Source organism: Cervus elaphus, chromosome 12 (assembly GCF_910594005.1).
Source record: "Cervus elaphus chromosome 12, mCerEla1.1, whole genome shotgun sequence".
Classification (NCBI taxonomy): Eukaryota; Metazoa; Chordata; class Mammalia; order Artiodactyla; family Cervidae; genus Cervus; species Cervus elaphus.
The window spans coordinates 27,725,045-27,749,070 of NC_057826.1; the positions used below are offsets into that span (position 1 = coordinate 27,725,045).

Consider the following 24,026-nt stretch of genomic DNA (forward strand, 5'->3'; position numbering starts at 1 on the left):
ATGGTAGTCTTTCTTTCCCCTTCCTTAGAGAGCCATTGGCTATAAGGGCTTTAGTGTGTCTGTGATGTTTAAAATTCTTTTCCTTGTATCTTTCTTTTCTACCTCTTTCCATTATTTGTCATTATATCTACTAAACTGATTTTTTAAGCTATTATTGTTATAGTCAGCCATCCAGACAATTTATTCTTCTGGTTGTACAGGGGCAAAACCATATCCCTAGCACCTGGGAGGTCTCTTGCTACAAAAACAAAACAACAAAAAGGAAAGAAGATGAGAACTGGGCAGTGATGTATTTTGCAGCTCTGCTAGTGAGTAGCACATCAGTAGAACTGGACAGAACTAGCAATGCTTTACCGCTCAAGAAAAATTTACTTCATCCAGAAAAATGCACTACACAAATCCTTGGACTTCTATTAAGTGCAGCTGCATTCTTGGGAAGCTGAATGACAACGTGAAACATTCTTCTCTGATTAGCTAGGTAAAGCTGCCCAAGGGAAATAAACTCACAGCAGCTTATTCTCTTAAAAGTATAGAGTGATATAAAGTCAACACATGTCAACAGAAGCATGGATTGAATAAAGATGTAAGAATTCTCTCTGGATGACCTTGCCCATTAAGATAACTACAAGGCATGATATTTCACCATGTAGATTTGAATTTAGGAAATAACTTTTATTTCACCAATTTCTGCTAACAGCATTTCCCCGATTTCTGCTATCAGCATTTGAGAGAACCAAAATAGTAGAGGATAAGCCCTGGCTTGTATAGACTTGTAAAGGAAGTAAGATGGTGTTCTTTCTAGCACTTACAGATTAAATAATAGCTCTCAGAAAATTGGTTAACTTGGGTCCTGTTTATACTACTATTGCCAACCCAAAGTTTCTTTCACTCTTTACAGTCATTTTGCCTTTAAGTAAGAGAGACAGAAGGTATGTGAAAATGTGTTCTTGTATGAATTGTAGTCTGCAGTTATAACAGGGTCTCTTACTCAACATGAAAATTGGAATTCTCAAGGCAAAGGATTTAATCTAACAAATAATTATATTTCTCAATAGGACTATAAAGGGAATCCTAATTAATGTGCTAATAGCTACTCCCTATTTACAGGGCATTATCTCAGGTTGTGAACTGTAACAAATACACATGAAAATTAATGTTCACAGAGCAGAGAAAGAATACCTTTCATTTCTAGAACTCTGCCTGTGACACATTTCAATCAGAGAGATTGTACAAGAAGTGAGTCTTTCTAAGTTACCTTCCTGAAATCTGATCGTAGGATTAGTTATTCCCTGTAAAATAATTTTAAGCTACCGACATAACTCAGAGGTCCTCTCCATTTACTCTTGTAATTAAAGAGTCCTGAAATCTCACTTCTTTGGGATTCTAGAGGTCAACTAGTCCATTTCATATCCTACATATGCATCTTGGACAAATCAGTGTTTAATTACCTGGATTTATCCAAGGCTAGGCATCTCAATAGCTCTTATAGCAAAGTTTCCCAGTATGACAGTCTAATCATTAACATGTTTTGTTTTAAATTATTTTCTTGAAATGTAGTATGGTTTTCTATGTACTAGCTTCTGAAGCCACTTAAAAGAAGTATGGATTCTTTTTCCTGTGATAGCTCTTCAATTTTAAATTGATATCGTGCCTGTCTCATCTTAAACCACACATCCCCCTTTCTTTCAAATGTTACTGACATGATCTGGTTCACTAGAATTAAAGAATCATAGGTTGGAGGATATGTTAGCTTAAATAATTCTGACCAAACTTGCAACTGAAATCATCTAAACATTTTGGGGGAAAGATTAGAACATTTTCTACAATACATCAGTATGACCAGACCAGAGAGATAAAAAGACCTGGAGAGGTAAAAAGAAAATACACTTGGCAGTTTTTGCTCTGGGGTCACTTGTCTATGCATAAGAGACAGTTGAGACACTGCGTTGTGCTTCTGGGGACCTCACAGGTATAGAGAAGCAAAACTCAATATCTGGGACTCACCAGTGGTGCAGATTCTGAGAAATGTCCTCTGTCTGGTCCTGAGTGCTATCCAGTGAGAGCAAGTATGGACTGGGGATAAGCAGGCCCTAGAATGGTATGCGGTCAAGATTCACATCTTTCAAGTGATCTATAAACCTTAATATTTAGATGTGTATTGAGATGGTTCTGGACTGCTAGTGCCACCAAGCACCAAATGAAAATATTTCATGAAGGAAATGAGAACTATTCCCTGGAGGAAAACATTATCATCTTAGAAATAAAATTATTTCTACAAATAAATTTTCAAATATAGCTTCCAGTGGCTACTTTAAAATAATTAGTATATGAGGAGATAAGACGACGTGAGAAAGAAACATAAGATAGACAACAGAAATATAGAGATTAGCATATCTGCGGTCTCTAGAGAAACAGAACCATTAGGTTCTCTCCTCTCATATATAAGAGGAGACTTGTTATAGTAATTGGCTCACGTGGTTATGGAGCTGAGAAGTCCCACAGTCTGCCATCTGCAAGTTGGAAAATCAGGAAAGCCAGAGGTGTATTTCAGTTGAAGTCTGAGGTCTGAGAATAGGGGGCTGATGGTATAAATCCCAGTCTGAGTCTGAAAGCCCAAGAACCAGGAGCACCAGCGTCTGAGAACAGACAAAAGAAGCCTCAGCTCAAAGAGGGAGCAGATTTGTCTTTCCTCCACCTTTCTATTCTATTCAAGCCCTCAACAGATTGAAGGATGCCCACTCATGTTGGGGAGGACCATCTGCTTTGCTTGATTAGCAATTCAAATTCTAATCTCTTCCGAAACACCCTCACAGACACACCCAGAAATAATGTTTTACCAGCTATCTGGACATCCTTTAGCCCAGGCAAGCTGACACAAAATTAACCACCACAATTAGAGATATTGAAATTATCAGGCAAAGACTGTAAAAACAAGCATGTAGATAAAAACATGTAGATAAAAACAAACATGTAGATAAAAGCAAAGTAAAAAAAAAAATTGGCAGGGAAACAGAAACTGTAAAAAAAATTTTTTAAGTGATACTTTTTGTTTAAAAAGAGCAACAAAAATAAATTTCTAGAAATGTAAAATCAGAGAACATTGAAACAGTTATAATAGTATCATTTATAATAATAGTATCATTTATACTCAAGAAGGTAAGGAAAATTGTAAACATGTTGAAGAATGATAGAGAATAAAAATCCAAATAAAACTTCTAGAGGTGAAATATCCATGATTTGACTCCTTGGTTCCCGTTACAGAGCCCTAGGAAGTTTGCTGCTACTGGGTTGTGTAGTATGTAGTCTAAACAGAGGACCCTACAATGGATGTGATCCTATGATGGCCAACTCCCACATCTCCTTTTCTGTAAAGTGGGCCCCTTAACTGGATGCTGTGCTTTGTGAATTCTATGTCTGTGAACAAGGCATTCTGTATATCCTAGCTGTTAGTATTAGCTGAGGCTTTGTGGACAGGAAAGGAAACCATGTACATAGAGTACTTATCTGTTTCTGTTAAGATTAACCATCGGCCTTTCTGGGATGAAAGAAGCACCGTGTAGGCTATTTGTGCCAAGTTGTTAGTTGGTTTCCTTCAGGAATGTTGCCCTATTGGAGGGTCAGCATTGGTCTCTGTTAATAACAGGTAGAATATCCAGGGGAATCAGTAACCAGATTTATTTTGTTAAGAAAGGTCCTTACTGTTGACTTTACACACAGCTCCAGGCTCTGCTAACATGGCTATCACTTACATGTGCCAATAGTGTTGGTTCAAATGTGACCAACAACAAATGCCAACCAACATCAGTGATCTAGGATATTGATGACATGGTTATCTGTGGTTGCCCGGTGTGTTTTCAGGGGTCGATGCTTTCTGGTAGATGTTGATAACTTAGTGCCCAGTCCCATCGGTTCACCCATATGTCTCTACAGCAGAACTTCTTATCTCTGTTCATGTAGTCTTCTCTCTTAGAAGGTCTCTGACCATTCAGTCAGGCCATTATACTAACCAGAAATCTGTTAGCATTCTCATACAGAGTTACTTATTCCATGGAAAACGAATGACCAGGTGTACTGTTTGTGGCTCTGTCCTTAGGAGAGATTTTCATCTTCAGTCTTTCAAGACCACATTTGAAGGAGGCTTTAATGCAGCCACTGTCCATTTTTCCCTTGTACTAGCCCAACTTATTCTAAACTAAGTTTGACCAAGGATATGAGTTGGGGCAGGGGTTTTGGTCCATCTGTGTCAGGTGATATGGGTGCCTGTATACCTATTTAGGTAGTTTACTCATGCTCTCTGGTCTTCCTTGGGCTCAATTGGAGCTGTACATTTCCATCTTATGAAAAATTGCAGCTGGAACTATCCAATTTCATGATGTGGGGAGGAGGCTTCTATCAGACCCCACTTATGATGGATAATCTCATGGTCATCAATTTTATCTCTTCTTGCATCAAATTTACATATCAGTATTGTTGTTCTTTGTTGTTTAGTCACTAAGTCATGTCCAGCTTTTCTGAGACCCCATGGACTGTAGGACCCCAGGTTCCTTTTTCCATGGGTTTTCCCAGGCAAGAATACTGGAGTAGGTTGCCATTTCCTTCTCCAGGAGAACTTCCTGACCCAGGGATCGAACTCATGTCTCCTGCATCACCAGGCATGTTCTTACCACAGAGCCACCAGGGAAGACACATATCAGGAACTGTTTCTCAAAAGGTATATAATTCTCTTCCTCCAGAATCCTAATGGTCTTGGTAAGTGGTGTGTCTTCAGTATTCTCCCACAGACACAATCTTCTACTGTGCCTTCTGATTTCACTGTTTATTCACACCAGCATGCCCATGTTACTTTATTCTTTTCTTCTATATGACAGGGCAGGCAACTCAGTCATCTCCACTTTGGCCTTTCTTTATCCAGGTTTCAGATAACTTCCTTAACAATGACTTTGTTTAATCCCCTGTGATCGCTGCCCATGCAATACTCTGAGAAATTGCCTCAAATCAATTGTTGCTTATCCCATCTTACATTCAGAATTTGTTGAGCAAGTTCCCTCAAAATTCAATCCCAATGGTACTCACCTGTATACTTCCAGTGTATAGTACCTAATTATTACCCTCTCCTTTGGCATATGGCTTTTTCCTTCCCTTCCCAGGCTTAATACCTCAGCAGGCTGATGCTGGGATTTAACCCAATTACTTTCCTAGCTATCTGGAGAGCAGATGGAGGTAGCAGTTGTAGAAGAAACTGCTGCTTTGCAGAGAGTTCTGCAGCCTCTTCCAGTGGAGGAGAAATACTAGCTCATACTAGAAAAGGGCAGACCCCATCTATAAGCCCTGTGGGTTCTACAGAGCCAACTGCCTTAGGGACAACCACCCAAATATTCCCATCCCTTGTTTCAGGGTTCTAGGCTTTCTCAACCAGGACCCTACCCTTGGCATTGCAGATCCACCTAGGCTGAGGATTCAAATATCTTTGCTTTGTTACTTGATCAAATCTTCAGTTTGCTATTCAGAAATGTCTGCTCTTCTACCAGTGAAAGTAAACATGTAGGTCGCTCAGTTGTTTCCGATTCTTTGAGACCCCATGAACTGTAGCCCGCCAGGCTCCTCTGTCCATGGAATTCTGCAGGCACAAATACTGGAGTAGGTTAACATTCCCTTTGCCAGAGGATCTTCCCGACCCAGGGCTCGAACCCAGGTCTCCTGCATTGCAGGCAAATTCTTTACCATCTGGGCTACCAGGGAAGGCCTCTTCTACCAGAGGAGGTAACATTTTCTTTGTACTACCAAAGAGGCTCTTGTTTTAGACACGAACTGCTTATTAATGGCCTTCTGTCTCTCATCTCTCTACAGAGAAACAATACAACACGGTAATCACCAGCCAAGTTTGGTTATTATTATAGGCATTGCCCAGTGCCCTCCTCTCACATGGCTTTCAAATGCCTGAAACATCTCAAATGGAAAAAGCATTGACCCTCCACCAGGATATTTTCCTAGGTCATTGCCAGTGAATGGTACAATTGAGCACCAATTGAGCTGTCTGCTTGTGCCAGGAACTATCTGTATTCTACTTAGTATGATGTCCTTTTCACCGCTGGACCTTGAGTGGCCTTAATATGAACATAGTTGGGAATCTGGAGGAGCAGTAATTGGAGTCATCAGTCAGTCATGCTCCTTGTGGCAGGATTTCTGACCGTTGTGTTTACATGGCTAGAGCACAAGATAATATATTAAATTGTTTGACTATGTCTTATTATGGGGCTTCCCTGATGGCTCAGACAGTAAAGAGTCCGCCTGCAATACTGGAGACCTGGGTTCAATCCCTGAGTTGGGAAGATCCCCTGGAGGAGGGGAATGGCTATACACTCCAGCATTCTTGACTGGAGAATTCCATGAAGAAAGGAGCCTGGCCTGCTATAGTCCATGGGATCTCATAGAGTTACACACGACTGAGCAACCAACACATATATACACATCTATTATTATTACTGGTGCCACAGGATATAATCTTTCCTAGTTCAGTTTAGAGTTTGTAAATACTCTTTTATAATCTATTTATCAACAGTGGGCTTTAATTACCACCATACACATTTTTTGGTTAACATTTCAAAATGGAGATCCCTTTCTTTAAGAAGGGAAAAAAAGTGTTGTTTTGTCTCTTTATTTGTTGTCACCTATCCTACTTCTTTATCTGTATTTATTTCATGTAAATCACATGGCTACTATGACGTTGCATTATAAGGATCATTGTTCCTCTCTCAATAGATATATAGACAGACAGACATTTTTAAAAAGCAGTGAGTCTTTGAGAGTTGAGGGAAAGAAGAAAAGATGACTGTGACTTGGCTATCATAGCTGTAAATCTTCTTTTTGAGGAAATCTTTTAATACTCACAGAGGCTTGTAGAACTATCATGGAGTCAATGTCAAAATAAAATTAAAGTAATTCCTTTCAGTGGTCAGACCATCTATCATTCAACACTACAAAGTTAACAACAGCAACTGGAGTAACCATAAAAAGCCAAGAAAAAAATTTTAAATGAAGACAAAGTGGGGGAAAGAAAGCAAAAGCTCAAGTGTTTTTAGTTGATAAATGTTCCTCGTCAAAAGAAACATTTAACTTTATAAGAGTGTGCCACAGTATATTATTCATTATGGGTGGCAGGATCCAAGAGTTTGGGAGCAATTACATTTTCCTCAGAGTGTATTTATATGTATAATTTAATATAGGGAGCCAACACTGGATGTTTTTGAATTCTATTAAAAATTTTAGAATATCAGAAATTATAGCATTGTAACATAGCCATATTGTATGACATTTCACATTTTAGTTTTAACTAATCTTTGCTTTACGTCTGCAGTATTGTTTATCTTAAGGTTTAAAGGTCTTTTAAACTTAATTCACAGATGCCAGTTGCTTAAAGCAATTTATCGTCTGCTTTTGTTGTTGTTTTAATATTTGCTCTGTATGGTAGGGATGGTTGAACTATTTGATCACCAGGTTATTCTCAGTTGATTTTTATAAGGACAGTAACCACTTTTCTATTAGAAACTTAATATTTGGGGGGGGGTGGAATAGACTTAGGATCTATGGCTACCAATATCTTATTTAACAAAATTTATCAAATAGAAGTTAGCTAATTCAGGAGTGATATTTTCAGACTTCTAAAGTGTTCTCATATTCTGTCGAGAGTATTATGCTTCCTCATAACGTCTGACACAACTCTTTCCTTCTCTGATGAACAGGTTTTGGAGCACAGTAACCTACTCTTAAAAATTAAACCATTAGAAAAGCACAGCATGCCTCAATTGCTCATGTCACACAAAAGGCCAACCAGGTAGACTGAGCGAGGAATCCTTCTCAGAGGATGGCATGCAGTCTGAACCAAACTGAAAATTAAATTAGCAAAAACTGATGTGAATGAATTATCATAATAGGTTTGCACAGCTTGTTAGCTAAATTCTTAGACAGTAAAGTCAATGCTATATGCTTGTTCTACAAAACTTTTGGTTGATTCAGAATTGTTTTTAAAGAGAGCTATAAATCTTGATGGGTATTTTAGGAGCATTTCTGTCTATTCTAACAAGACCAAAGTCACTTATTCAAACTGCATAGAGGCACTTGTTAGTATTGGAGACCGGAAAGTTTTTTCCTTTGCCCTGGGCTTACCCTAAAATCTAGTATCTTCCAAGACTGGACACCCAGACACAAAGAAGGCTAGGAAAAATAGAATGCATTTATTAGTGTGAGCCACTCCTACAAGGAACACTTTCTATTTATAGTGAATCATTTGTGTCCTCTCTTTAAATAAAGGGCAGCAAGATGCAATGATATGGCTTGGGTTTGCCTTGTTTAGTGGCATTTATTTTAAAAACCTAAATCAATATTGATGTGAAAATACTTGTGTACGTTAGGTCCCTATTGGGTGAGCTGCACTACTTAATAATTAATATTTGCTGCCATATCACTGAGTTAATATGTTTCGTGTTATAGAAATACAAACTTACTTTAGAAGGAAAAAGGAATCGTTCTGTTGGGCTAGACAAGTGAGAGGGGCCAGCAATAAATTTACCTGGGTGATAGCAAGAACCCAGGGATTAGCGTATTATGTTAATGAGGCTCACTTCATCCGGAACTCTTGGAGACTTGTTGCTAAGCAAAACCCACCACAGCAGTGCAAAAGATATGAAAACATAATTCAGTTATGGAAACAAAAAGAGCCCTTACTGTTTCCAAAGGAGGTTGTGATAATACACAATTTCAGGCCAAAACTATTCCAGAGTTCACACAAGCGTTGCTGAGCAGCAGCAAATTATTCAGATTTATGAGGGGTTGGTGTGAGATTAGCAAGAACTTGATGTAAAATCAGGTTAAGCCTCATTGCCATCCATCACTCCCCTGGAGCACAAAAACAACCATAAGCACAATAACATTAGAGGGAACCACACATACATAAGAGATTTATTTCACCAATATAATGCTATTAGATCACAACCGGGTTTAAAGTTCATTGTTTGTAGATAGGATATTTCATTCACATAAAATTGTTTCTAAAGTTAACAGGCATTTTCCACAAAATAGAACAATATTAAAGATATCAAGTGGTTCAATATTTTAACTTTACATACATAAATGTATTTCTTTTAAACAGCAAATACTTTGGGCACAGAATTCGAAATTACTAGACTTATATCTGAGTTAATTTTTAGGATCAGTTTTTCAAAAGGGGGTATACTTGGTTTGTGTAATTAAGTTATTTGGAGGCCTAGCTGTGGATTCTCTTTAATGAATTTATAATATCATAAGTTCTAACTAAGAGTGATGAGTTTATAAAGAGAAATTAGTCCCTGAAGGGGGATATACTGGTATTTATAGTCATGCAGGGTCTATCTGAAGTGTGATGAGAGATTATGAGACAGGCCATAGGGATGAAGGATGTTCTCACTGGTCCTCTTGCTCAGATATAAACATGGTCTCCTAGATGGCTGAATGTTGAGGGTCTCTCTAAATGGGAATGATATGTTTGTACTATTATACATGCTTTACATCTTACTTGTAACCATCCCTACATGTAAGCCTCCCCTTTGTTAGGGTTATTAATGGTTTCAGACCTCTCGAATACTACTATTCTCAGAAAGGGAACTGCTTTCTGAACTAGTCTAGAAATTTTTGATGAGTGCCTTAACTCTGTCAGGATAAGTAAAACACCTGTGTTTTGGTATTTCTACCCACATGCCACCCATGCTTATAGGGGAAAATGTGACATTGCCACTTGTCTCAGGGGAAAGTTGTTAGGATTATATACTTCTGGCATCTATAATAAGTTTCAAGAGTTCACTTGAAAGAGGGATTTAAGAAGAAGAGTACCATCAGTCACCACCACACCCATCACCCAGATGAGGGAGAGATCTCTGAGCTGGGGAAGGGTGAAGTAGAGTTAAGACAGGAAGCAGGAGTTCACTTTGAAGTTTTTCCTCACTCCCTTGGGAGAGTTCTGATGGAAGGAAGTACAGGGGGAAAGACCCAGTAGTTGAGGATCTGAAAGTAGAGGCCTGTGTCTCTCCAGGCTTATCGGATCTCTGGTAAAAAGCAGCCTCATTGAAGTCTCTCATATCTTGGCCTGAGGAGGCTGAAAAAGCTGCCATGTCTTTAAGAGAAGAGTGAGACCTCACTGACACATGCATCTTCTGCTCCAGGAAGACATAGGCGTGCAGCAAAATCATTTCTGAAGAAAAGCTATGACAAATCTAGACAGCATACTAAAAATCAGAGACATCACTTTGCTGACAAAGGTCAATTTGGTCAAAGCTATGGTTTTTCCATAGTCATGTACAGATGTGAGAGTTGGACCATAAAGAAGGCTGAACACTGAAGAATTGATGCTTTTGAATTGAGGTGCTGAAGAAGACTCTTGAGAGTCCCTTGAAAAGTAAGGCAACCAAATCAGTCAACCCTAAAGGAAATTAACCCTGAATATACATTGGAAGGACTAGTGCTGAAGCTGAAGCTCTGATATTTTGGCCACCTGATTTGAAGAGCTGAGTGATTGGAAAAGACTCTGATGCTGGGAAAGATTGAGGGCATGAGGAGAAGGGGGGTGACAGAGGATGAGATAGTTGGATGGTATCACCAACTCAGTGGACATGAGTTTGAGCAAACTCTGGGAGATGGTGAAGGACAGGGAAGCCTGGAGTGCTACAGTCCATGGGGTTGCAAAGAATTTGGCATGATTTAATGACTGAATAACAGCAACTCCTGGGAAAGGCACAGAAGGGCTTAGGGAGAACCAGCGATCGTGAAGAATCTAGTGGTCAGGTGTAGGAGCAAGTAGAGAGGCATACATGACCAAGACTGGCCAGAAGCTGGGTGAGACTCAGGGGGACTCCACAGGGATAGAGGCCAGAGAATGAAGTCCATGACCAACATTTGTGTTCCTCACACAGTGCCTAGCCAGGGAGAAAGACAATGAAAACCTCTGCTCCTGAAGGGGACATTCAGTTCAGTTCAGTCACTTAGTCGTGTCCTACTCTTTGTGACCCCATGAACCACAGCACGCCAGGCTTCCCTGTCCATTGCCAACTCCCGGAGTCCACCCAAACCCATGTCCATTGAGTCGGTGATGCCATCCAACCATCTCATCTTCCGTTGTCCCCTTCTCCTTCTGCCTTCAATCTTTCCCAGCATCAGAATCTTTTCAGATGAGTCAGCTCTTCACAGCAGGTGGCCAAAGTATTGGAGTTTCAGCTTCAACATCAGTCCTTCCAATGAACACCCAGGACTGATCTCCTTTAGGATGGACTGGTTGGATCTCCTTGCAGTCCAAGGGACTCTCAAGAGTCTTCTCCAACACCACAGTTCAAAAGCATCAATTCTTCAGCACTCAGCTTTCTTTATAGTCCAACTCACATCCATACATGACCACTGGAAAAACCATAGCCTTGACTAGATGGACCTTTGCTGGCAAAGTAATGTCTCTGCTTTTAATATGCTGTCTAGGTTGGTCATAACTTTCCTTCCAAGGAGTAAGTGTCTTTTAATTTCATGGCTACAGTCACCATCTGCAGTGATTTTGGAGCCCAGAAAAATAAAGTCAGCCACTGTTTCCACTGTTCCCCATCTCTTTGCCATGAAGGAGACATTATATCCCAGTTATTGAGCAATTTCAACTTGGAAGTATGTTAAGTACTTCCAAGGACTTGGAAGTATGGCAGTACTTTAAGTACTTCAACTTGGAAGTATCTGGACATAAGTTACTTCCCCTGCCCCCACCCCAACAACCACTTCCAACTTCATGAAGACAGCTCTTTTGAGAGGCAGAACCTTCAAGAACATTTAAAAATACTTAACATTTTGGTCATGCAATTTAAAGATTTCATTTTCACATGCTACTTAAAACTTCCTCTCCACTCTATCCTCCACGCCTAATCAAAGCTTCTATTAAGGGAGAGGAATGGAATCTGTCTTATTATCCTCCTCAAAGCCCTGGGTTTTGAAGTAGAGGAAAGCATGATGTAGGTCAGAGCCAGCTCCTTCTCCCACTCTCCTCCTTCCCTCCCCTCCCCTCCCGCTCCTCCCCGTCCTTTCCTTTATCTCCTCCTTCATTCCTTCCTTCTGTTCTTCCTTCCTTCTTCATTCCACCCTCCCTCTTTCCTTCCTTTCTTTCTTCTTTCCCCTTCTCCCTGCCCTTCCCTTCATTCTTTCCCTTTCTTGTCTTTATTTTCTTTCTTTTTCTTTAATTTCATTGCCTACCTTCTCTCCATCCTTTCTTTCAGTAACTTCTTTCTTGTTACATATGACACAGGTGATCATGTGTCCTGGTTTGCCGGGACAGTCCTGGGTTATGTCTGCTGTCTTTATGTGACAGTACCTGCCAATCACCCACTTTACTATCAAAGAGTTTTGATCACTAATTATATAGGCAGGCTAAGTGATACACATAAGGAAAAGTAAGAAAAAGCATAAATGCATGAGTCAGTGAACAACCACAAGGTAACAATTGTATACCTCCTAAATAAGTCAAGAAATAGAACATTGCCTGGTAGTTCAGCATTAAAGATAATACACCTGTAATATAGGAGACACGGTTTGTTCCCTGGGTCAGGAAGTTCCCCTAGAGGAAGAAATGGCAACCCACTCCATTATTACTACTGGGAAAATCCCATGGACAGATGAGCCTGCTGGGCTTCAGTCTATGGTGTCATAAAGAGTCAGACATGACTGAGCATGCTTACAACCCCAAATATTTAGGAAACTTCCTTCAATTCTTCTCCAGATCATTACAAAACATAGCCACCACCCTTACTTCTAACACTATTATCAGTTTTGTTTGCTTTAAAATTTGTATAAATCGTCATTAATGTTGCTGAGTACAGTTAGAAGGCATCCAGTTTCACTGTGATGTAATATTCCATTTGATTATACCACTTTTTTAATGTATTCTATTTAAGGCAGTCAGCTGGTTTCTAGTTTTAGGCTATGATGAATAATGCTGCTATGAACATTTTTACACATATCTCTCAGTACAGAGACTTCTGTTCAGTAAGTACCTAAGAGAGGAATTGTTCAGATATAACGTATGAATATCTAATGTTAAATAGTTTTCCATAGTCATTGCTATTGTACAATAATGTAGTTAACTTTTTGTACATCCATGCAAACATTTTTTGTTTTTATTTAATTCTCAAACAATCCTTTGGGAGATACGTGATAGACAGATATACGGATAGATAGATAGAATTTATGGATGAGAAAACTGAGACTTAGAAATATATATGATGCTTTAGATCATACAACTTATAGGTGGTAGAACAATCTAGATGTTAAGTAGTCTGACTCTAGAGGAACCATGCTTAAACATTAGGCTTTCCTGACTCTCGCATATGGAAACAACTTCTAACTGCCACTCTACCACCCATTTCCTTGTCTTCCTAATCAGCAGAATTCTGGTATCCTCCAGGAAGCTAGACTATATTTTTTTGTCTCCCATGCATCTAGGGATGTTCAATGAGATATAAGCAGAAGTTCTGGGCTGAAGATTCTGGGAAAATCACTGAAAAGGGCCTGACTTGTTGGGGGAAACATCTTTCTGTTCGTTTTGTGCTTCCTTTTTCTTCCTTTCCAAAAGTTGAAGGTAATGGCTGGAGTTTCAGCAGTAATTTTAGACCATGAGAAGCCCTTAAGAAAGAATGGATTTCTGTATTTCTCCTTTCGGTTCTATCAGTTTTTGCTTCATGTATTTGGAAGCTGTTATGCAGTGCACAATCATGTAGGATTGCTTTGTTAATTAACATTGTTATTGTGGTAGGATGAAGCTTTACACCTGGTATTTTAATTTTCTAGACTGCAGTAACAAATTGCCACAAAACAGGTAGCTTCAAATAACAGAAAATTATTTTCTCACAGTTCTAGAGGGTAGAAGTCAAAAATCAAGGTGTCAGCAGAGCATGCATTTTCAAAGCTCTAGTGAAGAATTCTCCCATGTCCCTTCTGTCTTCTGATGATTGCCAGCAATCTTTTCTGTTTGGGGGCTTGTGGCAGCAGAAATCTAATCTCTGCCTATGTCTTCACATGGCCATTTTTCTTCTGTGTTCCTATGTCCATATTCCCCTCGTCTAAGGATGCCAGCCATGTTGGATTTTATAGAGTTCATCTTAAGCTGACTAATCTGCAAAAATCCTATTTCCAAATGCTATATTCACAGATTCCAACGTGAATTGTTTCATTTTCTAAAAAACTTAAAATAAGAGTAGTTTAAAAAGATAGAGTGTTGTTTTTCCCTTAGAGCTCAGGGTAGATGCAGCAATTCCATGGCCAACAGGAACCCAAGCTCCTTTTATTCTGCTATATCATCCTTAGCATATGCCATCCATCCTCATGGTCAAAACATGATCACAAAATAGCCCCTGCAGCTCTAGCCTTCCTTTCCCTATTGTAGGTAATAGAAAGGAAAGAGGTATGGCCCAAAGCCTCCCTGCTAAATCATCTCTGCTTTAATTTAAAGAATTTGCCCAGCAACATCATCCAATGACTTCTACTTACTGCTTTCAGTTGTCTCTACAAGGGAGTCTTTCAGCCATCTTTCTCTAAAAACAAAAATATCATTTTTTACATGAGGATATCTTTTCAAATTACAGTTTTCTTCAGATGTACACCAAGGAGTGGTGTTGCGGGATCATATAGCAGCTCTATTTTTAGTTTTTTTAAGGAATCGTCATACTGTTCTCCACAGTGGCTGTTTACATTCTCACCAACAAGATACATGCACTCCAGCATTCATTGCAGCACTATTTACAATAGATAGGGCATGGAAGCAACCTAAATGTCCATCAACAGAGGAATGGATAAAGAAGATGTGATGTGTCTGTGTGTTTGTGTGTGGGTGTGGGTGTGAAATACGTAATGAAATATTACTCAACCATAAGAGAGAACAAAATAATGCCATTTGCAGCAACATGGATGGACCTAGAGATTACCATCCTGAGGAAGTAAATCAGGGAAAGAAAGACAAGTATCATACGTATTGCTTATTTGTGGACTCTAAAATAAAGTCTTCAAATGAACTTATCTACAAAACAGAAATAGAGTTACAGATGTAGGAAACAAACTTAAAATCACCAGGGGGAAAGGGGGGAGGGGTAAAGTGGAAGACTGGGATTGACACATACACACTATATATATAAAGTAGATAACTGATAAGGACCTACTGCGTAACACAGGGAACTCTACTCAAAGCTCTGTAATGGCTCTATGTGGGAAAAGAATCTAAAAAAGAGTGGATATGTATAACAATTCACTTTGCTATACACCTGAAACTAACACTGTAAATCAACTATACCCTTATAAGTATTTTATAAAAGGAGACTAAAAGTCACACATGGAAATAAAGAGCCTATCATTGACCATAAAGAAAAATGAATACATTACTGGTGTATAGGGACCTGTTACACAGGAAGACATTGGAAATGGATAGAGGATAAATAATCACAAAGCTTTGCCATACAAGGATCACTGTTCATAAAGATACATTTATATGATCACTTAATGTCCATCTCCACTTTAGAGTATATGCACTCAATATGCCAGCAAATTTGGAAAACTCAGCAGTGGCCACAGGACTGGAAAAGGTCCGTTTTCATTCCAATCCCTAAGAAAGGCAATCCCAAAGAATGCTCAAACTACTGCACAGTTGCACTCATCTCACACACTAGTAAAGTAATGCTCAAAATTCTCCAAGCCAGGCTTCAGCAATACGTGAACTGTGAACTTCCAGATGTTCAAGCTGGTTTTAGAAAAGGCAGAGGAACCAGAGATCAAATTGCCAATATCCACTGGATCATCAAAAAAGCAAGAGAGTTCCAGAAAAACATCTATTTCTGCTTTATTGACTATGCCAAAGCCTTTGATTGTGTGGATCACAATAAACTGTGGAAAATTCTGAAAGAGATGGGAATACCAGACCACCTGACCTGCCTCTTGAGAAACCTGTATGAAGGTCAGGAAGCAACAGTTAGAACTGGACATGGAACAACAGACTGGTTCCAAATAGGAAAAGGAGTACATCAAGGCTGTATATTGTCACCATGCTTATTTAACTTATATGCAGAGTACATCATGAGAAACGCTGGGTTGGAGGAAGCACAGGCTGAAATTAAGATTGCCGGGAGAAATATCAATAACCTCAGGTATGCAGATGACACCACCCTTATGGTAGAAAGTGAAGAGGAGCTAAAAAGCCTCTTGATGAAAGTGAAAGAGGAGAGTGAAAACTTGGCTTAAAGCTCAATATTCAGAAAACTAAGATCATGGCATCTGGTCCCATCACCTCATGGGAAATAGATGGGGAAATAGTGGAAACAGTGGTTGACTTTATTTTTTGGGGCTCTAAAATCACTGCAGATGGTGACTGCAACCATGAAATTAAAAGACGCTTACTCTTTGGAAGGAAAGTTATGACCAACCTAGATAGCATATTAAAAAGCAGAGACATTACTTTTTCAACAAAGGTCCGTCTGGTCAAGGCTTAGTTTTTCCAGTGGTCATGTATGGATGTGAGAGTTGGACTGTGAAGAAAGCTGAGCACTGAAAAATTGATGCTTTTGAACTGTGGTGTTGGAGAAGACTCTTGAGAGTCTCTTGGAATGCAAGGAGATCCAGCCAGTCCATCCTGAAAGAGATAAGTCCTGGGTGTTCATTGGAAGGACTGATGCTGAAGCTGAAACTGCAGTACTTTGGCCACCTCATGCGAAGAGTTGACTCATTGGAAAAGACCCTGACGCTTGGAGGGATTGGGGGCAGGAGGAGAAGGGGACAACAGAGGATGAGATGGCTGGATGGCATCACTGACTTGATGGGCATGAGTTTAAGTAAACTCCAGGAGCTGGTGATGGACAGGGAGGCCTGGCGTGCTGCGATTCATGGGGTCGCAAAGAGTCAGACACGACTGAGCTACTGAACTGAACTGAACTGAATAGAAAGCAAAGATGGTGTTCATTTCTTTTATCAGCCCCTATAATAGGAGACTCTGAAAAAAATATTTGTTAAATGAAGTTGTTTATCTATTATATAATGTTCAATTGTCCCCAGTGTAGTTTGCCCTTCCATGTTCTTTAAATTGGGTCATATAAAGCCACTCTTTGGATGATTTCCAAAAATAGACACCATGGCCCACATGTGATTTAGCCAATGAGGAAATAAATTATTTTTCTTTTTAAGAAAAGACTATGGCAGGAAATTTATGTAAGGGCATTTCATAGCTCAATAGATATGCATTCAAATTTTCCATTGTCTATAAAGTACCTGACCCACCCTCAACTGCTTTGGCATTCTGAGTCTGTCTCACATTGATATTCACATTAGGTTTCAAGAAAGACATTTAGCTAAGTTTAGAACCTGCAATAATTCATGAGCTAAAAAAATTTTTAATTAAGCACCAAACTTTGTGGGCCCAGTTCATTTACCCTTGGCAGAAAGCAGCTTCCAGTAGAACAGTTTATATAGCTGATTATAGAATCTGTAAGAGTTCCCAGGACAAAAGATGAGTCCAAGAAAGAAAACAGACCAACGTTGGGCAGATGACCTAACTGTGAAACCCTCAGATGTATAATGACAGATAATTTCTTCCTCCAAGATGCAGTTTTTAAAATCTAATGGAAAAATGACGCATTAAGCCTATTCTGCAATTTAACACATTTCAAGTCCAGTTAAAAAGAATTTGGGTGAGGCCAAACATAGAACACTAATTAAGGACCTTCTCAGATTAAAGGATCATAACATCATATGCACAGCCTGCTTCTAGGGACTGCTCAGGCAGCCATTATGTCAGTATTGTTCTGGCCCATAACCATTTTAGTGCTTTACTTTATGAAAATAGACTGCTAACTAAAAAGATCCTAGAGATCACTGTTCAAATGCTCATTAACCGAGGCTGACAAATGAAATGGCATCATTTTGGCCAACATATAACTGGTGACCCTGACAGTCACTTTCACCTTTCTTAACTTTAAATCTCTAAGTCATCTGAAGCAATGAGAAGAGAATCAACCACCACCAGGCAGAGTCTGATACAGGAATTTTAATGAAAATGAATGAAATGAAACCTCCCCAAAGAAACTCACATTCTAGCACTGATCAGATCATGTGCTCACTTGATAGTGAACACTGTCAGGTGCTGGGACAACAGTGATGGATAAAACAAACATGATTCCTGCCATCAGGGATTTATATCTACTGAGAACCAGGACACTAGAGAAGGAGAAGAAAGCTCAGAATCGCCTGGTTTCCAGCCCAAATGTTTCATTGTTTGACTCAGTATATTTTAAACAAAAAATGATAACAACAAAAGCTTCTAATAAGTGCCAATGAAAACTGCTTCCCTATTGCCCTGAAAGGGTGGATTTTGAAGCTAATAATTTGTTCATTAAAAAATATCCTAAGACTTTAGATCATAAGTACCTGCATGAAGAACCAACAACTTACTCTTATTAGGCTATGTGAGAACAATTTTGTAAATTCTAATTAATGATGCCATTTGGGGGTTACATAGACTTTGGTCCTGTATCTTCAGGAGGATAAGTCTAATAAGTAAAACAAATCAACAGGACCTGGGACTGAGTTGGCATGCTAGAAGCAGGCACCAGGAAACCCCAGGGAGATGCCAAGGACAGAGTTATTTTGCTTCAAGTGGAAATTTCTAACATTGCCTAACTTGTTTTATTTTTTGTTGACAGAAGCTGATAAATTTTAAAACTTTATTAAATCCATAAAAAGAAAATTTGTATGCTCTATGGATGCTTTATTCAGTCATATTCAGACCCCAGGTTGTTCCATAAAGAGAACTTTATAAACTCTGCTTATCTCATAGGGTTATATTTTCAAAGGAAGTTGTCCAATCTCATCCCATAGGCCAAGATAGCTCACAGGATCCACCACCCACAGAACGACCACAATAGAGAAATGGAGCCCAGTTACTTTTTATTTTCAAATGAACCAGCAGACAGCAAGAAATGTCCCTTGTTGAACAACCCAGTACTACAATGTGGGTTGCCTGGGTTCAAGTTTAAAGGTCCATGTGTGTTTATGGGAGAAATAATAAATTCTAGTGTAGAAGGACAGGCATAAAATGTCTTTCTCCCTTTTTATCTGGATGGAAAGAAGCTAAACACAATACTTTTTAAAAAGTAAAATTCAGCATATCATTCTATAATGAAACTAGACGAATATAAAGAAATATTTGGCTTATTGCTCTAGTTTTAAGAATCCACCACAATGAACAGAATTTTCAACTTGAATAGGAAGCAGTGCACCTCTTAGTTTTCAAGGACATCCTTCTCATCAGTGCAAAATTACAGCTTAAAGTACTTTACCACTTTTTGTAATAGAATTGGCTGAAGGCATGGAAGGCCCTTTCCTCGGAAAGAGTAGAATTGTTTCACAATTAGCTGACATATTTTCTAAGTCCCTCCAGCTGAATAGAGTCTTGCCTTCAATAAATCTGTAGTTTTCAAATCCTCTGAAAAAGTCCATTAAGCCAGCAGACTTTAAGATTCAGGTCTATTATTTCTCTTGTATTTACTAGATGATCTTCTCTTTCTCATATTTCTTTTCTGAATTATCAGAATCACAGCTTCTGAGGCTTGTGGGCTAACATTAATGACATCATTCAGAATCATTGTTATAGAATGAAGACCATCCACTTCTCCAGAGACTTGCATACAGGAAAAAAAAAAAAAAATTCTGTTGTCAGTAGGGACACTGCCTTACCATGAAGCCAAGAAAAACATTGAGAGTAGCTGTTGTTATTTTAAGTTGTGAGAATTTTTCATTCACAGTGATATCATTTGAGAATATATATTATGCTAATAAAATCTGGGATGTGTCCAATTAATAGTTATGAAGAAGTGGCTTTCATCCCCTTTCATCATTCCTTTTATTTTTGATGCTTAAAGTTAGAAGGAAAAGTTTACAGCAACCTAGTGAAAGTGAAGTTGCTCAGTCATGTCCGACTCTTTTCGACCCCATGGATTGTAACCCACCAGGCTCCTCAGTCCATGGAATTTTCCAGGCAAGAGTACTGGAGTGGGTTGCCATTTCCTTCTCCAGGTGATCTTCCCAACCCAGGAATTGAACCTGGGTCTCCTGCATTGCAGGCAGATGCTTTACCGTCTGAGCCACCAGGGAAGCCCGAAGTGGAACTTAATTATTAAACTTGCAAAGTACACAATGCATTTGAAAACAATCGAGGAATATTTTTCTTCCTGATAAATTCTAACCATTAGAGTATCTGACTGGTAAAATTAATGACAGTGATTTGCATAATCCATGCAGCATTAGAGTACCTCTTTAGGCAAAAGTGATTGATGTGAATGGATATGAAATCTAGGGTAAAAGATTGTACTGTGTTTTAAATTGATTCACAGTTTGACAGAGTAAAGCAATCCTTATCAAGAAAACAAAACTTCAAAGCTCATCTTATATTGAAGAGCTCACTTGTATTCACTCATACAAGTAAAAAAGGAGGGATTAGGGTAGGACCAGGGTGATGGGGTGGGTATGGCTTGTAATTAAGACAGGTAGACAGATACATCTCCCAGACTTATTAGACAAGAGAACTGAATTTTTAATTGAAATTTTTGTTGTGACAAATATAAAGTCACAGATAGTTGTAAGAACTAATACAGAAAGTTTCCTGTGCATTTTCCAAGTTTTCCCCAATTATAGCATTTTGCAAAACTATACTATACTATCACAATGGTTCTATAACACAGTATTGTGTAACGATAACCCTATATGCAAAACAGAAAAAGAGACACAGAAATACAGAACAGACTATTGAACTCTGTGGGAGAATGTGAGGGTGGGATATTTCAAAAGAACAGCATGTATACTATCTGTGGTGAAACAGATCACCAGCCCAGGTGGGATGCATGAGACAAGTGCTCGGGCCTGGTGCACTGGGAAGACCCAGAGGAATCGGGTGGAGAGGGAGGGTGGGAGGGGGGATCGGGATGGGAAATATGTGTAAATCTATGGCTGATTCATATCAATGTATGACAAAACCCACTGAAATGTTGTGAAGTAATTAGCCTCCAACTAATAAAAAATTAAAAAAAAAACACACAGTATAATTATGGTATAATATCACAACCAAGATAATAATACAATGATCTTATTCAAATCTCCCCAGTTTTCTCTGTACTGAGTGGGGTGCACATATCTGTCAGTGTGATTATATACAGTTTTATCCCCCATATAGGTTCATGTATCCACTATCCTTTCCACATGTGAGGGAAATCATATAGTATTTGCCTTTCTCCTTCTGAATTATTTTTCTTAGCATAATTCCCTCAGGATCAATCCATGTACCACAAATGACAAGGTTTCTTTCTTTTATATGGCTGAGTAATATTCCATTGTGTTTATATGCCACATCTTCTTTATTCACTTATCCACTTATGAATATTTAGGTTGTTTATATATCTTGACAATTGTAAATAATCCTGTAATAAAATAGGTGCATAAAAATTTTTTAATTCATGTTTTTGTATTTTTCAGATAAGTGCACAAAAGTAGAAGAGCTGCATCATGTGTGTGTGTGTGTGTGTGTGCACGCCCATGCTCAAATGTGAACAACTCTCTGTAGCCTCATGAACTGTACCTCACTAGGTCCCTCTATCCATGGAACTTTCCAGGCAAGAATACTGGAGTGGGCTGCCATTTCCTTCTCCAGGGGATCTTCCCGACCCAGGGATTAAACTCACCTCTCTTGTGTCTCCCGCACTGTCAGATGGATTCTTTACCTCTAGTTCCACCCAGGAAACAAAAAGTTCTCTTCTTCAATTTTTGAGGAATCGCCATACTGTTTTCTATAGCAGCTGTACCAATTTACATTCCCATCAATAGTATGTGAAGACTTCTTTTATTCTATATCCTCTCTGACACTGGTCATTTCTTATTTTTTTTATAATAGCCATACTAACAGGTGTGAGATAATATCTTACTGTGGTTCTCATTTGTATTTCCTCAATAACTGGTGATATTGAACATCTTCTCATGTTCTGTTTGGTTACCTATGTCCATGTGGGAAAATGTCTACTCAGATATTCTGCAAATTTTTTAAACATTTTTTGTTACTGAGTTGTATGATTTCTTTATATATTTTGGATATTATCCCTTATTGAATATATGATTTTACAGATATCTTGTCCCATGTGGTAGGTTGCCTTTTCATTTTTATGATGGTTTTCTTCACTATGCAGAAGTTCTTTTTAGCTTGATATAGTAGTGTTGTTGTTTTTTAGTTTAATGTTTGTTTATTTTACTTTTGTTTCCATTTTCTTTGGAGTCATATCTGCAAAAATATTGCTAATATTGATATCAGTTAGATTATTGCCTATGTTCTCTTCTTGGAATTTTATGGATTCAGGTGTTACAGTACAGTTCAGTTGCTCAGTTGTGTCCGACTCTTTGTGACCCCATGAACCACAGTACACCAGGCCTCCCTGTCCATCACCAACTCTCAGAGTCCACCCAAACCCATGTCCATTGAGTCAGTGATGCCATCTAACTATCTCATCCTCTGTTGTCCCCTTCTCCTCCTGCCCTCAATTTTTCCCAGCATCAGAGTCAGTTCAAATGAGTCAATTCTTCGCATTAGGGGCCAAAATATTGGAGTTTCAGCTTCAACATCAGTCCTTCCAATGAACACCCAGGACTGATCTCCTTTAGGATGGACTGGTTGGATCTCCTTGCAGTCCAAGGGACTCTCAAGAGTCTTCTCCAACACCACAGTTCAAAAGTATCAATTTTTCGGCACTCGGCTTTCTTCACAGTCCAACTCTCACATCCATACATGACCACTGGAAAAACTAAGCCTTGACCAGACGGACCTTTGTTGAAAAAGTAATGTCTCTGCTTTTTAATATGCTATCTAGGTTGGTCATAACTTTCCTTCCAAGGAGTAAGCGTCTTTTAATTTCATGGCTGCAATCACCATCTGCAGTGATTTTGGAGCCCAAAAAAATAAAGTCAGCCACTGTTTCCACTGTCTCCCCATCTATTTCCCACGAGGTGATGGGACCAGATGCCATGATCTTAGTTTTCTGAATGTTGAGCTTTAAGCCGGCTTTTTCACTCTCCTCTTTCACTTCATCAAGAGGCTTTTTAGTTCCTCTTCACTGTCTGCCATAAGAGTGGTGTCATCTGTATATCTGAGGTTATTGCTATTTCTAATCATTAGATTAAATATAATTCAACTTATTCTGTTTTTCTCAGTTTCTTTCATCAGTGTATTACTGTACTCAGTGTTCATGTCTTTCATCTTGTTAAATATATTCCTAGGTATTTTATTCTTTCTCATGAAATTATAAATGGTATTGGCTTCTTAATTTTTCCCAAGTTTGCTATTACTGTATACAGATTCCACAGATTTTTGTATATGTATTAATCTTGTATCCTGTGACTTAATAAACACATTTGTTAGTTATAATGTTTTTGGTGGGATCTTTAGACTTCTCTCTATATGTTGTCAATGATATATATAATGTCATCTTTCTTTCTAATTTGGATTTTTTAATTTCATTTTCTTGCCTAGTTGCTGTGACAAGGACTTCCAATGCTATTTTGAATAAAAATGGCAAGAGCTGGAATCATTATCTTGCTCCTGATCTTGGGAGAAATGCTTTCAACTTTTTATCATTTAGCATACTATTAACTGGAGGTTTGTCATATATAGACTTTAATATGTAGAAATACATTCCCTCTGTACCCACTTTGTTGAGAGGTGGGTCTATCTTAAATGGATGTTGAATTTTGTTATGTTTTTTCTGCATCTACTGAGATAATCATGAGAGTTTCATCCTTCATTTTTTAAAGGTGATGTAATACATTAATTGCTGTGTGGGTTTTGAAACATCTTTCCATTCCTGGGATAAATCCCACTTGATCGTAGCATATGACCCTTTTAATATATTGTTGAATTTGGTTTCCTAATATTTTGTTGAGTATATCTGCATCTGTACTTATCAGGGATACTGACC

The 24,026-nt window shown here is 38.7% G+C and overlaps 1 long non-coding RNA gene and 1 other non-coding gene across 2 annotated transcripts in view; both read right to left on the minus strand.

The window, feature by feature from the left end:
* Window positions 1-2,618, minus strand: part of LOC122705065 — a 125,968-nt gene extending 123,350 nt beyond the window's left edge. Inside the window, exons 1-2 of the long non-coding RNA XR_006344032.1 lie at window positions 2,475-2,618; window positions 2,005-2,090 (exon numbers count right to left, since the gene is read on the minus strand). This is a non-coding gene — a long non-coding RNA (uncharacterized LOC122705065). The remainder of the gene's footprint in view (window positions 1-2,004; window positions 2,091-2,474) is intronic.
* A 17,479-nt stretch (window positions 2,619-20,097) lies between these two features.
* TRNAC-GCA lies at window positions 20,098-20,169 on the minus strand. Its single transcript has one exon. It is a non-coding gene; the product is annotated as a tRNA-Cys (tRNA).
* Between the last annotated feature and the right edge of the window lie 3,857 nt (window positions 20,170-24,026).